At 41.0% G+C, this 17,766-nt stretch overlaps 1 non-coding gene across 1 annotated transcript; it reads left to right on the top strand.

The window, feature by feature from the left end:
• Positions 1–17,423: 17,423 nt before the first annotated feature.
• Positions 17,424–17,496, top strand: trnak-uuu. The gene has a single exon. It is a non-coding gene; the product is annotated as a tRNA-Lys (tRNA).
• Positions 17,497–17,766: the final 270 nt, after the last annotated feature.

Here is a 17,766-nt window from a genome sequence, read left to right as displayed (position 1 = left end):
ATCTCAGAGACCTTGCATGTCATCCTTTTATTAAATTAAGTTAAAATTTTCATTGAAAATTTGACTCATATCAGAAAGTCTTTAGGTATTTGACGGTCGCTTATTTAGTCTGGAAGTATCCAGAGCACTGTTTAGCCCACAGCCGTCTCTGCCTCTCTCTCTTTTGTCTAAGTGTGTGTGTGTTTGTGTGTGCTGTCACTGCTCGTCCCTCTCTGTTTGTGTATTTAGAGGATGTTCTTTGGTGTTCCTGCTCTACCACACTATCCATCTTCCTCTCCATACACAGACAGAGGAGGCCGGCTCACTCCTCCAAATGAGAAAGTAAAAGGCTTTCCTCCAGCTCCCAACCGCTAAAGATCAACTGTAAATCACGCTAATGTTATCCATGCCAGTGTGTGTATCCGTGTGGGTGTGTGTGCACATGCTGTCAGTGTGAGTATGTGTGAATTGTCTCTGTGAATGGGAGATGAGGCTGTATTATTTTGCAGCAGCTATCGTTCGGGTAAACGCTCCCACAGCAAGCACCCATCGGAGCGTGGCAGTGAATATATACTGCATACATTAGGAGCTGCTGCTCTTTTGAGCCTCAGATGACATGAGTTTAGGGCGGGGGCGGGCAGAGAGGAAAGGGGGGGTTCCATCAGAGTGCAGCGGGGAGTCAGCCAGAAAAGACATTTAGACAACTTTATTGAGATGAAAACAAGCCGAGAAAGGCTTTGATTATTTGTGATTCGCTGAAAGATAAAGTGTAAGTCAGCATCATCCCAAGCAATGGTTGCAGCATGAGACAAATAAAAGAATGACAGACGGATAACCTGAGAGACAGGGCGATCAGTCAGAGAGAGGTGAAGACAAAAAGCGATAAAACACCCAGACAAGAAGTCAGCAGAGCTGGGTTCAGGGCATGTGGGGGCTGCGTGTGGGCGTGTGCATGTAAAACCTGATGCAACTCAGTGCAAAACTCCAACATGCAACAGTTCCTCGCTGGTCCCGTTTAGTGGCAGAGCAGGAATAGATGCTTTTACCTAGTTACAGGTGTGAAGATCAAACATAGAAACACTGCAGGGAGTTATTCAGAGTCTTCTGCAAAATAAGAGTAATGGCTTGTCATATTTGTGCAGAAATGTAGACAGGAAGCACTCTTGTCAGTCGTGCCTCTAAATTTCAAAGTTAGTTTGTAGGATTTTTTGAGGTTGTTATGAAACAAAGGGGTGTTTCCCTACTCCTTTACTTGGATGCATGTGAACACAGCAATATGGCCGTCTGATGTGGAACAGAACAAGCCAGCCGAGGTTGCAAGAGAGGGGCTTTCTCAGCTTGCCTTCATTCAAACTATAGAACAGTTTGTTTACAGCGAGAACACCAGAATGTACAGATTTGACATTTGTGTTTAATTTGTCTATCCAAGCTGCATTTTTACCAATTCAGGAACAATAACAGTTCATTTTGAATTTGATGGCAGCAAAATACCCCCCCCCCAAAAAAAAAGTATAGGGACAGGGCAACAAAATGCTTGAAGTTAGTAGTACTAATGAAAATAGACAGCCTTTTTTTTTCATGACCAAAACTAGACTAAGACTAACCAAAAATAGATCTGTGATGACTAAAACTGACAGAGAGTAAGTTTAGTTTTTGTCAAGATGACTAAAACAAGACTAAAATGTAATGTAGTTTTTGTTGGACATTCAAAATACGTGATATTTCTCCACTGTGGGTAAATTTGTCAAAAAACAATGCATTTGTAGCAATTTTGCCTCTCAGCTGTAGAAAGCAGGGACCCCAGGTTTGGCAGATTGCATAGAAAACACTACATGATACCAGATTTATGTAAGAGAATAAGTGCTTGGACTAAAACTAGACTACAACTAGACTAGACACCATAGAGGAGTATTTTTTAACTCATCAAGTCAATTGGCAACAGATGAGTAACATGAATGGGTATAAAAGGAGCATTTTAGAGAGGCAGAGCCACTCAGAAGTACAGATGGGCAGAGGTTGACCAAACCACCAGAAGTGCACCTTTAAAAATACTGGAACAATTCCATAAAACTTGCGATGACTTTGGATATCCCAACATCTATGGTACGTGACACCATCAAAAGATTCAGTGAATCTGGGGGCACTGCATTAAAAACAGGCATGATTCTGTTCTGGAAATCACTGTCCGTCAACACATTCAATGTGCCATCCACAAATGCAAGTTAAATCTGTATCATGCAAAGAAGGAGCCATATGTGAACAGGATCCACAAACGCTGCCATCTTTTCTGGGCAAGAGCTCATTTAAAATGGACTGAGGCAAAATGGAAAACTGTTCTGTGGTCAGAGAAACCCAATGTAATTTTCTGGCATGGGCAGCTTTCAAATCTGGAAAGACACTATCAATGCTGAAGATCTGTAGAGATTTTAAGGCAACATGCACTCCCATCCAGACAATTTTCTTTTGAGAAAGGCCTCCACTAAGACAAATGTAAGGCACAAACTATCATAACAGCCTGGCTTCATAGAAGAGTCTGAACTGGCCTCCCTGCAGTCCAGACCTTTCACCAATAGAAAAAAACTTGAAGCATCATAAAACCAAAAAGCCAGCAAAAACTGACCAGATGAGCTGCCAGAATCCCACATCTGACAAGAATGGGACAACATTCCTCTCCCAAAACTGCATCGACTGGTCTTCTCACTTCCCATACGTTTACAGAGTGTTGTTAAAAGAACAGGGGATGCAACATAATGGTAAACATTGCCTTGTCCCTACTTTTTTGAGAGGGGCTTCTGCCATCAAATTCAAAATAAGCTAATATTTTTCATGAAATATTAAAATCTGATGCAATGAATGGAATATTAGTTCATGAGATTTGCAATTAAATGCATTCTGTTTTTGTTTTCATTTTACACAGCGCCCCAACTTTTCTGGAATGTGGTTGGTAAAAAAAAAAAAAAAATAGTGTCAGTAGTATCAAACAGGGGGTCTTAGCGCAGGGGCCTATGGCACAAAGCGTGGTCAGCTTACCCCGGGTAACTCACATCTATCCAGGGTTGACTAACCCCAACAATGGCAATCAGGATAATCGATAGCATGACGCGGGTTATCCACACGGTAACTCAACCCAGGTTTGTCTCATCAAGAGCCGTGAACGTGCACGTATGAAGGGAGGGCACAGAGGCAGCTGACCAATCGCAATCATAAGTGGCAAAAAGGATGGAGAATGACAAGGAAGCAAGTTACAGGGCATCCTACTTCACATGTGAGGGGCAAAGATTAATAATGACGAAGTACGAGGAGGAAAAAGTCTGAATCCTGGACAAAGGAAACACCGTGGCAGCTGCCAATTGCAGGCAAAATGCGTGGCAGTGCATAGCGGACTGTGTAAATGTGTAAGTTACTCATCAATGGCTCAGTCTGACACTGATCACACTCATGAATCTCATGAAACAATATACTCTGCAAATGGATTGCGTGCATTACAATTATCATCTCATTCTCCAGATGTAGTCCTTCTGGAGTGAAAAGAATGTGGAGGCAGATTAAAAATAAGTATAAAACATTATTGCGTCTGGTAAGTCGGTCTGTTTCATGTATTAACATCATGCTACAATTAAGCTTAAAGTTGTCGCCACACTGAAATCATGCATACCGAGTTGATGTCTGACCTTAATTAGCAAATTACAAATCAGCAGCTGGACTAAAATACACTCTCCCTCTTTAAAGAAAGAAAGCCCTCAAACACAATGAATGAAGTGTAGGAATGACATGATGGAATAATGTGCTGTTTCACATTAGCATTACATCCCTTTTATTTATCATGCACTTTGTGTTGCATTTGAATATTCCTAGAATATTACCTCTAACTGTATGGTTACGTATGATTTCATATCATATGGACAATCACACCGCTCCTGCGGGTCGCACGGGCAATAAACGGCTCCAAGATTCCACACAGGTAGATGAGTCTGGGCCGTGAGAACTGGTACCTCTCATAAAGCCATTAACAGGTTGATCCAGTGGGTTTAAACGGTCTCGGAACACTCTTTTGCGTTTTAATGCTCTCCTCACTAGTTGTGCTCCTCTGTCTACCGGGTTCGGGAGAAAAGGGCAGGCCATCGTTTCGGAGAAGCTGATTGGCCAGTGGGATGGGCATTTTATAGGATCAGATTCAACCTCCAACTTACCCTGCTCTGGAGCAGGTTAGCCGTTCATCGTAAGTTACCATGGTGATCTACCCTGATAAGTAATGAACCGGCTTTGTACTTTCGATAACCCAGGGTTAACCCTGAAGTTACCTCGCTAAGACATTAATCCTGCTTCGTGCTATAGGCCCCAGGTCAGGTCTGGTCTGGACCTGATTGGTACAGAGCAGCAGTGCGGAGAGGTGTAGCTGTCCATGGTGCTGAAGTTTCCAGCTGCTCAGTCAGTCTGTATGTTAGCCATTCCTTCTTGAGCAACTCCACAGCAAATATAAACATGTTTATTTCTCGCATCTGCCAAGAGTCTCCAGGGGCCTCGCTAAGATCTGTCAGTTTATATACATCTATTAATGCTTCCTAAAGAGGTGGAGCAGACTGTAAATCTGTATGCTGTAAATCAAAGAAGCAGACAGATTGAGCGTGGGGAGATCTCCTGCTACAGGAAAACAGGACTTTGTTGTGTTCAGCAAAATATCTCTATGGGGAATTGGAGATAAACTGGGGAATAAAACTTTCAGCATATGGTCATGATGAGCTGAGGGATCGTATGGTGCAGATTTGGAGGGGATGCCAGAAGAGAGAGAGGATTTTCTCCACTTGAAATCTTTGAGCCATATGTAGGCATTCATGAAAGAGAGCAACAGTTTGACTTTGGTCTAAATATTTGGAAAGATGCAGCAAGTGTTGATGGCATTTTGTCATCAAATTTGTTAATCTAGGGCCACACAGCAGAGCACTCTGCTCTCCAGAGTGCGGGCCTCTGACAGTGTTTACATTGCTTATCACTGCATCATCAGATAACAAGCTGACTGCACTTTTCTACATCCATTCACACTTTACATTAACTATACCTCTCCAGTGGTGGCCTGTGAGTAGAATTCACTCCCCTGCCTCTTGTGTCAATAACAGCTCACAACATTTCCATATCATCTACACTGGTGTTGGGTTTATATTTACATTCTATCAAAGGGTTTTATTCCCCTGAGCTCAGTATCTTTTTTTTTATTTTACTGTGGATACTTCCACCCACCTTACTGTGCCTATTTTTCACAACAGCAGGATTTAATGAGCAGGATGCATTTAAATGTAACACACCACAAACTAAGGAAAAACCTAAAGAGGGTTAGGATTAGGCACCAGAACTCTAAAGATTAGGGTTAGGGTGGGGGAAAAGGATTGAATTTGACAATAACATGCCACAAACTAAGGAAAACCCCAAAGATGGTTAGGGTTAGGCACCTGAACTCTAAAGATTAGGGTTAGGGTAGGGGAAGGGGATAGAATTAAAATAAGACACCACAAACTAAGAAAATACCCAACAAGGGTTAGTGTGTCTCTTCCTGCCTCAAGGCCAGCACTGACCCAATGAGCTCTAAGCACCCCACCATGGAGGTCTGCAGCTAGATACCTTTGCTAATCAGCACCAACAGTTTGGAACGATCCATCAGTGAAAAGAGGATTGTACTGTACCCTGTTCGCAGAGGTTACACTTGAGATCATCAGTTTATGAGGACTAATATAGGACAATTGAGTGTAAGACTCAGTTTTCAGTCGTAATGCAGAGTTTTATTGTGGTGTTTGGTTACCAGAGCTCTGGTTAGTTGTTTGTTGGGATGATTTACATGTCTTGTCAGTGCAGTGGAGGATGGTATTTGGCTGTATTTGGTTGCAGCTAATGTGCTAACGGGCTAATTTGGGTAATGTTTTTCATTATGTTTGTTTAAACAGCTTACACAATGGCAAATGAAAGAATGTATTTCAGTCATTTCTAAGGTGCAGTCATGTGTAATATGTCAAGCAGGCTTTAATGACTGGGTAGTAATTTACTCTGTTTGACTCCCGGCTCTGTTTCTGTCTCAGTCTTCAGTCAGGTTCAGTAAAGAAATGTGTTTCCTGTCCCGTATTAGTGCAGACACGAAGCTGTATCACAGTGTTTCTGTTTTTATATGTTTTAATGCTGTTAAATGCAGGTTATTGGTAACGTGGCTATCTAATGCCAACGTCTGGTGATTGTTCTAAATGGTCAAAACTCTTGGGGACTGCTGGTCATTTTGGCCTTGGACAAAAAAAGTCCAGTGGAATCCGATTTGTGCATTCGAAAAATAATATGGGAAATAAGTTTTGCTGTTCTGGTCATTAACCGTCAAACTTGTGTTAAAATCATCATGGAAAAGAATATAAAACAAAATAAAATCTGTCATAAAAAGTGACTTTTTTCCATATCACCCACACTTAACTACTTGGTGTCATATTACCCAGCATGGCTCTTTATGTAGGGTGTAAACAGGGTCTTTGTAATCAGTCCACTGAAATGACACACCTACACCAACAACCAGCAAAATTTCTCTTTGTAAAACAAATATTAAACATGTTATGTGCTGTCTTTTTTCCTCTCTTCCGACACAAAAGACAGACACGTATTTTATTTGTGAGTCTGTCAAACACACAAAGACACACGAACTCCAGAATCCCCGCCCCAGGCAAAGTCACGGGCTGTCCCGCGTTATCAGAGGCGATTAGAGGCCCTATCAGGCCACCGACAGAGGCAGCAGGCACACTCACACACCTATCACTGCCTTTAGACACACCAACATAAATACAGAGCTGCAGCAGCATGTGTAAGACGTAGTTTCCCAGTGATTAGAATCCCGCTCAGCTCCAGTTTGACTTGATAAATAAATAAACCGTACACAAATAATGTGGCTTTCAGTTTTTCCTCTCCATTTTGTCCTCTTCCCTCTGTTCTCGCCTGCCTTTGTTCAGAAAGTCTGTGTGGAGAGACTCCATAATCAGCCCTGTGATGTGTGGGTGTAGGGGCGCGTAGCTCCATCAGTGATATGATCCAGGCTGTACGTCTCTGTAGGTCACAGTCGACACTCAGACAAGGTCACGCCGTCACTGCTGATGGAAACTATCTGTCTCTGTGACCCCAGGCAGCAAAAAACACTTTATCAATCCACTCTCTATCATAGGTTGTCCTTGAAACGTCTGACTAACATCTTAATATTTTTCCACTGTTTGGTAATCCACACATTCCTTTGACTTTTATGGCTGTTGCTTGAAGCCACTTTTTAATTGCTTCTTTGCACCTGTCATTAAAAATTTTGAATATTTCATTTGATTTTGATCAACTTTAGAACAAAAAATATGAAGTGCACATTTACCCAGGCAAAGTTTGCTTTACCAGTATGTAATGTCTACTGGATTCATTCGTCCACAGTTTTAAAAACAAGTAAAAAAGTTAAGCCAGAGACTTTGAAGCTGTAGTTTGTTTTGTGTCTTAGACCATTAGGACAACAAGGTAAAACCTGGCCTCGAAAAGTCAGAGACCTCAAAGAAATCAACAAATAAAAGCTCTTCCATCAGACATGCTGTTGTTAAAATGTTTGATAAATTCACAGATGGAAAATATTCAGGAACCTCAAAAGGCAACGGCCAAAAACATGTTTGTAAGACATGCAAACAGGAGGAAAGAAGACCAGTTGTCTTTTTTTAATAGATTTCTGCATCATAAAAGTTCACAGGAAAAAGGCAAGATAAAAAAAGAAAGTTATTTTATTTTTCCTTAAATATGTACACCACTGCTCTTTAAGGCTTTTGCACACTTTTTTGTTTGAATTTTTCACACCTCATGTTCTAATCATGTTTGCAGCCTGACACTGAAACTTTCATCACTCATTATGTAATTTCAGATCAAGTTCAAGTTTGTGTGAATTTTTCCCATCAGTCCAGGTCATCTAGAGCGGTGGTTCTCAACTGGCCTAGCCATGGGACCCAACAGTTTCTTCACTGACAAATTAAAATAAAATAAAGGAAATAAAGTTTATTTCATGAATAATTCTGCAGTTTGAATAATGGATGGGACAATATATAGTTACACCCCATTTCTCCATGAATGCATGTATTTTATTTGCATGCGTTTCCAAAAATTTGAGAAATTACCTCATCATGATGGGAAAAGCAAAGTTGTTTTTGTGAGAACGGGAGACACATTAGTTGAAATATTGAGAAAACATTTGAATTTACCCATTATCATGAAAAAAAAAAACATAGCAAAATAACACGCATGAATGGATGCCCACTTGTCAGAGCTTTTCAGACAGACACTGGTCACGACTGCTCACAATTACGTAGACTCAAAAGTAGTGTTTCCAAAGTTCCACCAGCATGTTTACTGTGCTACACGTGGAAAAAACCTACCAGGTAAAGTCTTCTCCAACATTAAACAGGGACACAGGGGCGTCTGGCGGCGTTGATGAGGGATGCAGGATCAGATGAGGACTTCTGAGAAACTGGACTGGGAAACCAACAAGGTGGCTTGGAGAGGGAGGTGGAGGTATGCAGTTTGAGATGAGCAGAAGACCTGTAAGGATCTGGGCTGGATGAACTGGATGGAGATGGCTGGGGTGGAGGATGGCTGCAGCGTGCACACTGAAACTACAGGCTGACTGTGGAAGAGAGAATGAGAGATTTAAAATATGACAGGTGCACGATGATGGTTACAGAATTTAATAGGCTACGTACTAAAGAGCCTGAATGCCAATAATCAGCTGATCAGAAAGAATGGAAGAAGGGAGAGATATGCACGAGTGGTGACTAATGAATGACTTACAGCCCTCCTGATTGAACTTTTGTTGAGCTCCAATTAAAAAAGAACACTTAAGCTGTAATGCTTGGCTTTAAAAGTGTAAAGATCTGTTGCCTGTAAGAAGAAGAGAATATGCATTCATGCATGTGTTTCATATCCGCCATTGTCTGCTGCCATTGTGTGCAGATTTGGCCTGTTCTAGGTCATGGAGTTCACATTTAAACATTTAAACAGTCACTTGCACACACATAAAAGCATGTAAGATTATGATCATAATCATGCACATGCAGTATTCTTAAATGCATTTCATTTTTGTTATCGAGTAATAGGAAGTGTCTGGTATTACCAAGAATACCATGAAGCTGATTGGATGAGATAAAGAAGCCAGTTGTAGATTACAGAGAAGGTGGGGAGCAGAATCTTTGGTTTGGTGGGGGTAGTTATGGCTGTTGGAGTGAAAATGAAGTGAAGCTTATGCGTTTCCTTTTAACCAGTCTGCCTTGCCTTTGGCTGCATCCTCAACTTTTCTTTTTTCTCGCTCTTTTTTTTTTTTTTTTTTTTAATATATTTCACGGTTCTTTCTTCAGCCAAGCTCATTGTCTCTGCTCCCCTGGAGCGAGGGATTCTTTTCATGACAAAAAAAGGCCGAGTGTGGCTGAGAGGTGAGGCTCTGCTACGGTAGATGTTTCTTATGAAAGTATGTACACTGAATTAGAAATGTCGTGTTAATGTTCTGATGGGATTTAAAGAGCTCTCGGATTTTAAACACAACCTTGTCAAACTCAGATTAATGTGCTCCTTTTTATGTGATTTAAGCACCTTCTTTTTGAGTCAGGTTGAATTATTTCTTAAATTCCTGTACAAGTTAGCCCCAACGTTTTCCTATTGTTTGTAAGTGAAAATTAACTGTATGCATTTTGGCCTCTTCTGTCTACAAACAGCTGTCACTGGGCCTGGCATGGCTTGGCCCAGCCATTCAGGACCTCCAAGAGGAAAACACCATTATTATTATCATTATTTACAGTGCATTCAGAAAGTATTCAGACCCCCTTCACTGATTTCTATTTTGTTGTGTTGCACCCTGGCGCTACAGTCGTTTTAATTCATTTCTATCCTCATTGATCGACACTCAGTGCCCCAGAAAAACTGAATTTCAGAAACTTTTGCAAATGTATTAAAAGATTTAAAAGACTAAACATCACATTGACATAAGTGAAATCCCTCCCATTTCTCTGGAACTTTGCTGAGATGTTTCTACACCTTGATTGGAGTCCACCTGCGGTGAATTGAACTGATTGGACATGATTTGGAGCTCAGAGACAGGATTGTTGACAGGCACAGAGCTGGGGATGACTCCTCAGTCTGACCATGGTCCCTGGCAGAGTTAAAGAGGGAACTTTAACTTTAAATGAGAGAAATCTGACTTACCTGCAGGCATAAGTTTGGAAACTGAGAGCCCATGTTCACAAGAGCTACTTTTGTCATGAGTGAGACTTCTTTGGGACATTTCTGATAGAGGATAGTGGCTCAAAGACGCCTGCAGCCTGCATCACTCCTCATCCAGAGTTCCCTGCCTTATAGAGTGGTGCGGGAATGAGTCCTAAAATGTGGAAGCAAGTTAGCATATTTTTCACTTCCAGTTCCCTCATCTGAAAGTCTGTGAGATTGTTGACTGTGTTTTCAGTTAAATGCCTTAAATAAGGTTAGCGATGATCAAAAGGTCAAGATTTTAACCTTTAATCCTACCAAAAAAAAAAAAAAAAAAAAAAAACAGCTGGAAAGTTCCCCACCTTTGAACTGTATATCTTTTCACATCTTAGGACCATCTGGGACCATATTCCTCATCTCCCCAAGCATGGCAACTGAGGCTGCCGCTTACTTGTATCCTTGGGTGATTCAGTCGACCGTGTTGTAGTTCAATATAGCATGACGTTAGCTTTTTGCTTTCATCAGTTATATTTACGAACCAGATTTAACCCTTATCAATCTATGAAGACTATCTTTATGAACAAAATGCTAAAGTTTCATAAACCTTTTTTGGACGCAGATCTGATTTTCAGCAATGATCCAAAAACCCCATAGGCTAGGAACCCATGCAGTGCTACCTTCCAGGTTTAGCCTAAAAAATAACGTCACGACTGCACCATTCCACTGAATGCCTGTGTTTTACACACCTTTAATTTTCTGAAGAGAAATTGGAAAAACTGTCCACGACCAGAAGAGCCGAATGGAAATGTGCCATCCAAGTAAATTCATGGCTGGTTTTATTTTTCTAAAGGCTAATGACTAGACAAGCTATATTCGGTGTGATATGTTCACCAAAAACATTAAATCAGCTGTTAAAGTAAAAAACTGAGCTGAAACAAGTAGTTTGAGATTAGTAACTTGTTGTTTCCTTTGACAAAGCTCACAGTCCCAAACAGCTGATCAGATGCGCTGAGGTGGACGAGCACGTAGCTGGTAGGAGAAGCTCACATTGCACAATAGTGCCAAACACAGATAACCTTGCAAAGCAGATGGATACGCCCATTTCCTTGTTTCTCACTGGGGATTCAAGAAGTTGGCAAGAATGGGTACAAAAAGTGGTAAAAGTGGATTAAACTGTGGCTGAAATGGCTTTAAAGTGTATAAAATTGAGGGAAATTAGTTGGACTGGGATTAAAAATTGATATAAACCGGCAAAAATGGGATAACTGTGGTTAAATGGGCAACAAGGGGTGTAAAAAGTCGTTAATAGTGGCAATATTGAGGCAACAATAGGCAGAGAGTGGTAAGAATTGGTTTAGAAGTGACAAAAACAGGCAGAAAAAAGTGGTGGAAAGGGTATAAAATTGACACAAATGGGTTGTAAGTAGCAAAAATAGGCAAATTTGGTGTTAAAGGTGATGAAGAGGGTTAAAATTTGGTGAGATTGCTGTGAAGTGGTAACCCTATAATTTTAAAAATATTCTTATTTTTTAAGGCATCTGGTGACCCCCTCTCAGTGTCTCAGGACCCCCCAATGGGGTCCAGACCCCAAGGTTGAGAACCACTGATGTAAGCAAGCAGCAACAAGAGGCCGATGCAATTATGGCAGAAGACATTATCATGGATGCTGCTAAAGCGCCAGTTTTATCAGAACGTGACGACATTTCTTTAAAAGAAGAACAAAGAACAGCAGGGAGTTGTTTTCTTTTCAAAAACGACAAAAGTCATGTACTGACTTTGCGTTATTCCTCGGTAGCTGCGCATGCCGTAAAGATGTTAGAGACGGAACGTTCATCCAATCACACTCTGAGTTTTTTTCAAAGCCTCTGCCCTTTCCCAAACGCTGTGTATGAGAGGTTTCCAGATGGCTGTGTGAAACTAATCCATCTGGCGTGTCAGGTTAGAACATAGAGGCTTTCTGGGTGAAAAATAAAACTGTGAAATGTTTGATGTAGCCAGTATTGTTTTTTGGTCCATATTTAGAAAAGAAACTGTACCCATCTGCTAAACTGCTAGCCTAGCTTCTCAAACATGTCCTGTTTGATTGGGCAGTGTGAGGTGTGAGTTGTAACATAGTTAGCATGTTCTTACTGGTTATTTCCTTTACCTTTTAATGGGATCTTTAAAAACCCTCCATTTTGTTAACCCAGACCTTCATTTAGAAACCAAACTGTGAAGCTGAACTCGACCTCTCCTGCAGATTGGTGTTGGGCTCAATGTGCAATAGCTTCTCTTCCTTTTAAAGAGAACAGTAAAGCAGACTCCGACCTTACCTTGTGGCAGCCATTGGGCTTTGGAGTTTTACTATTTCATAAAGAACACCTTACAAATGCATTACAAGAATCACTAGAGGAAATGGCCTCTAGCCTCTCGTGGTTCAATCTGTATGCCACAACATATTGTATATAACCTGCAAAGGGCATCGTGCATTTGTATTCCATCAGAGCATAAAGCAATACTGGCGTGACAAATATCCTTTACACCCCATCTGGGATGTTTTTCAAAAGTTCATCTGCTGTTGAATAAACCTCCAGCTCTTATTCAACTCCTCCATAGCAGCACTGGGAGCAATCTCACTAACAGCTCAGTACATGTGTTAGTTCTGATTCATATTGTCCAATTATGGAGAAGTTAAAAGGAGAATATTCTTGTTAGTGCTTAGTCATAAAAGCTCAGATTTCTCTTTTGCCACAAGTGAAAGAGAAATTGCTTTTCCAGGAAGAAAGAGAGAGAGTTTAAGGGAGAGAAGGGCAGGATGTTACTCAGAGAGCAAAAAGTGCGAGAGAGAACAAAAGATGACATGATGTGAATTTCTTGGCAGACACAGATGTATATGCTTTCTGTGGTAGGATAAATTGTTGATGTAGAAGGCTTAAATGAGTATCTCGAATATTGGAGAGGCCAAAGTTTAGCTGCAGCTGAGAGGGAATGATTTAGTTACATTGAGCGCTGCTGCTTTTTGGCCTTGGCGCCTTCTGCTCTAATGAGACGCCGCCTGCAGAAATTTGGAAGTTCTAAGCTTTGAACCACAGATCAAAAAAGTTGTGCTCCCTAATAATTTGAACCATCTGCAGACTTTAACCAATGGCTCTGACCTGGCAAAAGGTTCATGTACTTATCTTCTTAGGACTTGAACACATTTACTTCTTCCTTCTTAAATACACCGAAATCAATCTCTGGCTCAATCTAGCTCAGATTGCTGCAGTGTAATGGTTGTGCACTCTGGTGATGTGTGATGAACCAGGATCAGACTTCCACTCTTTGCGTCAGGACAAATAGCAGCAAAGCAATAAAGCTGACTGACAATAAGCAGAGTGGGAGAGCTTTCTAGGGCCCCGCCAACCTGGGGGCCAGCAAAATCATTGTCCATTGTAAAGTTAAACTGTGGTATTGTATATTTAACCTGAATAATAACCACTCTTATCAAAGAAAGAAATTATAATTCATTTGTGTGGTAAGAAGCCCTCTTAAGAATGTAAATCCTTTTGTTAAACAGAATTAAACTATGTTAAAAATAGCTAAAACTGGTTCATAATGGCAAAAAATGGTGGGGAAGGTGGTGAAATTGGATTTTAGAAGTAGCAGAAACAGAAGAAACATTAGATAAAAGATGCAAAAATGTGTTAAAGTGGCAAAAAAGGGCATATTAAGTGTTAAAAGGGAATTCAAAAGTGGCTGAAATGGCCTTTAGATGGCAAAAATAAGTGGACATTTGGTGAAATGGGATGAAAATTGATATAAACTGGAGAAAAAAAGGGTTAGCTGAGGAAGAAATAGTCAGAAAGTGGCAAAAATGGGCTTTTCAAATTGTGAAATGCAGCCTTAAAAGTGGTAAAAGGGGTTAACAGTGGCAATAATGTGTCAGCAGAGCCAACAATAGGCAGAGAGTGGCAAGATTTGGTTTAGAAGTAGCAACAACATGCAGAAAAAAAGTGGTGGAAAGAGTTTAAAACTGACAAGAAATTGTTTTTATGTTGCAAAAATGTGTTAAAATTGGCAAAATTGGTGGGAGAAAGTGATAAAAATGGGTTTCAATCAGGCAAAATTGGTGTAAAGTGGCAACAGTATAATTCAATAATGTTCTTAGTTTTTTAAGGCATCTGGAGACCCCCCTCCCAGTGTCTCACAACCCCAAATGGGGTCCCGACTGCATGGTTGAGAACCCCTGTTCTAGATAATGCAATATGTAATATGTAATTGACCATTTACTTATTTGGTTATATTTTTTCAATGGGACATTTTGGTCGTTCATATTTTTATCTGCTGGTCATCTGCCTGTGAAACTGTCCAAAGACCATTTAATACCAGCTAACAGAAACTCTGTTACAGGTATAATTCATGCATTTCTTTTATTTTCTTATGACCAGTGTTTACACTTATTTGGAGCAAAGCCCCATCTTGCCATGAGGACTAACCAGTGGAATCTGTGGGCTTCATTCACCAGGAAATTTGTCCATAAAACCCTCTTACTCAGTTGTTGACCAAGCTTTGGACAGCCATGACCAGAAAACGTGCATACATGGTAGAGGATGTCCTGCAGCAACAGTAAGGACCCAGAATGAAAACTGTAAAATTCAACTTAAAAGAACATAGTTTCTTCAAAGGCTTGTATTAACCAACAGGCATTATATAATCTCTGGCCTCAGGTTCTTATGTGTTAAAACGGTCTGCAGAGACCCCCCTCTTTAGCCTTCTCCTCCCTCCATCTCTACTTCCTTCCCACAAAGCAAACTCACCTACGCCATCCCGGCCCTGCCCAAATCTCAGCATGCCAACAGGGGAGCTGGCTCTCCATCTTATCACGCCTTATTTGTGCTTTTTGTGCATTTCTAATTAGAAGACTTGGGAATGGGAGAAGGGGAACTGAGGTGGGGAGAGGAGTGAGGAAAAGATAGAGGGATGAAGTGAAATGAATGTGAGAAATGGGTTGATTAAGATTCGCAAGCATCCACCTCCCCACCTCCATCACCACTGGGCATTGGTGATGAGGAGATCAGAGGCCTAAAGCTCTCTGCCGTCCTCCAGAGAGAGATGGAGAAGATGGAGAGAGAGGGGGAGCTCATAAACACTCCTCCTCTCAGCTCACCTCTGCAGGCCTGCAGGCTACACTGTTTAGCACAGTCAGGAAAATCACTTTCTGATTCACTGCAACTTTGGAAAGAGTTGAACTTAAAGGTTAATAGGTAGGAATAACAATATCAGAGGAAGGTCATTATCAAGCTCCATTTGGAAAGTTACAGAAATCCCTCGGAAACTCATGTCATGGACCCTCGGATGCATCCAAACTACCAGCTTTGTGGCTTACTTTCCTTTTTGTCTCTGAGATATCGGGGCTGTCTAAAAGCTATCTTGGAAAGATTCTGATGCATCCAATATATTATAGATAAATAGGTATCTGCTTATGAATACAGAATCTATCAGCTTCAGACTGTGTCTCATGTTCAGTTTCTATAAGGTTTGAGTTATTTTTACCGTTTGAACTGTGGTGTTATGCAGATTTGTTGACCTCTGTGGAGAGACAAAACAAGGCCCATTATCAGTCAAATAAAATGTTCACACTGATAATCGGCCAAATGCTATCAATAATTGTCCAGGCTAACCATCTAGCCCTAACATTGTGATGTCTCACAAGCAGTAAGACTGTAGAAATATGTGAGGGAAGGGGTTCACACTTCTTACTTGCATCAAAAGTCGTAGCATAGGTTACAGGGATGAGATACAGTTAGTGTCCAGAATGAAACAAATCGATCCATGTGACCCTGTTCACCTCAGTTCCTTGAGTTCTCATGGTCAGGTCGGTTCTCTTCTCACAGGGTACCCATCCCTAAGCCTGGATTGCTCAGTTGGTAGAGGGTCCAAGTCCCTTTTCAGGTGGAACTGCTGTCATTTGACTAGTCTCTCTCCAGTAAGGGTTCCAACCGTTCCGTTGCAGAAAGGTTAAAACTTGTTGAAGTCTGCACTAATTCCCTTTGGAGGTCACAGCTGAAGCCTTTAAGGCACTTGTGAACCAAATTCTTTGAACTCTTATGCTCGACCTTCCTTCCAGCCTAGACGGATCAGTCAATAAATCGTCAGACTTCTAATCTGAGGGTCCAGGGTCTAACTCCCTGTTTAGTCAAAGTTGCTGTCATTTGGTTGATCTCCAGGATCTCTTCAGTGGGTCTGCTACAGTGTCAATTTTATCAACTAAAACTATGGCTAAAAATGTTCATCGACAGCCTTTTTTTCCATTACAGAAACTAGACTAAAACTGACCAAAAATGGATATTTGATGACTAAAACTGACAAAAGGTAACTTTAGTTTTCGTCAAGATGACTAAAACTAGACTAAGATGTAATTTAGTTTCTGTCAGACATTGAAAATCCATGATTCCTCTCCACTGTGGGTAAATCTGTCAAAATACAATGCAGCTGTAGCTGCTCTGCCTCTCAGCTGTAGGTTTGGCAGAGTGTATAGAACACACTACCATGATTTGGTACCAGATTCAGGCAAGAAAATAAATGATGTAAGTAAACACTAAAATGTAAAGACTTTTCATGGACTAAAACTAGACTATGACTAAAATGAGTAGAAAAGACTAAAATGTGACTAAGACTAAAAGACGTAATCAAAAGACTAAGACTAAAATTAAAAATAGCTGACAAAATTAACACTGGTCTGCTACCTCTGTGACTGATTGTGGACAAGAATACTCACAGCTTTGAAGAGAGACTTTATTATGAAAGAAAAAATTTGTTGTAATAAGACACTTTTTATCCCGTTCATACAATACAGCCTTGGATTCTTTTCAACAGCAATCCAAAGAGCCCTCAGGTGAAACTTGGTCAACGACTCTGCTAAAACCTCTCAGGTGACTCAGCTGTGGACGGCTCCCAGGTGACCACCCAGATCATTAGCATGTGGAAGTTTAGCAGACGCTATATGTTGGCTCTGGCCCGGATCTCTTGACAACCTCTTTTGGAAAAGAGGCGAGACAGCAGTCTTCGGTTATTTCACCAATGCCGCCTTCAATGTCTGACCGTGGATCTGATTATTGCACATTTTTGTAGAGACTTCAGCATGAAAATTAAACTTCTGGAACTTGGCTGTAGCTTTATGTGGTGTCACTGACAAGGTCGAAGCCATTAGCCATGAACCCAATTGCTCAGGTTCATTTTTCTTTCAAAGCACAGCTGCCTTTGAAGCCTGGGTAGCTCAGTCGGTAGAGCATCAGACTTTTAATCTGAGGGTCCAGGGTTCAAGTCCCTGTTCAGGCGGAGTTGCTGCCATCTGAATAATCTTCAGTGGGGCTTCTACCTTTGTGAATGACTGCATAACTCAAAACTTGTCAGCATGAAAGTAAAACATGGATTTTGGTGGATGACATTGCCAAGATTTAAGCCATGAAGGCCCTCTTTAAACCAGTTCCTTGACAGCTATTTCTCATGTTTCTCCATTTTCATCAAGTAAAAAGTCTGGACAGCTCAATCAGTAGAGCTTTAGACTTTTATCTGAGGGTCCAGGGTTCAAGTCCCTGTTCAGGCAGA

Source organism: Cheilinus undulatus, linkage group 20, assembly GCF_018320785.1.
Source record: "Cheilinus undulatus linkage group 20, ASM1832078v1, whole genome shotgun sequence".
NCBI lineage: Eukaryota > Metazoa > Chordata > Actinopteri > Labriformes > Labridae > Cheilinus > Cheilinus undulatus.
Note: the sequence above shows the minus strand (reverse complement) of the source record. Positions and strands in the feature narration are given on the sequence as shown.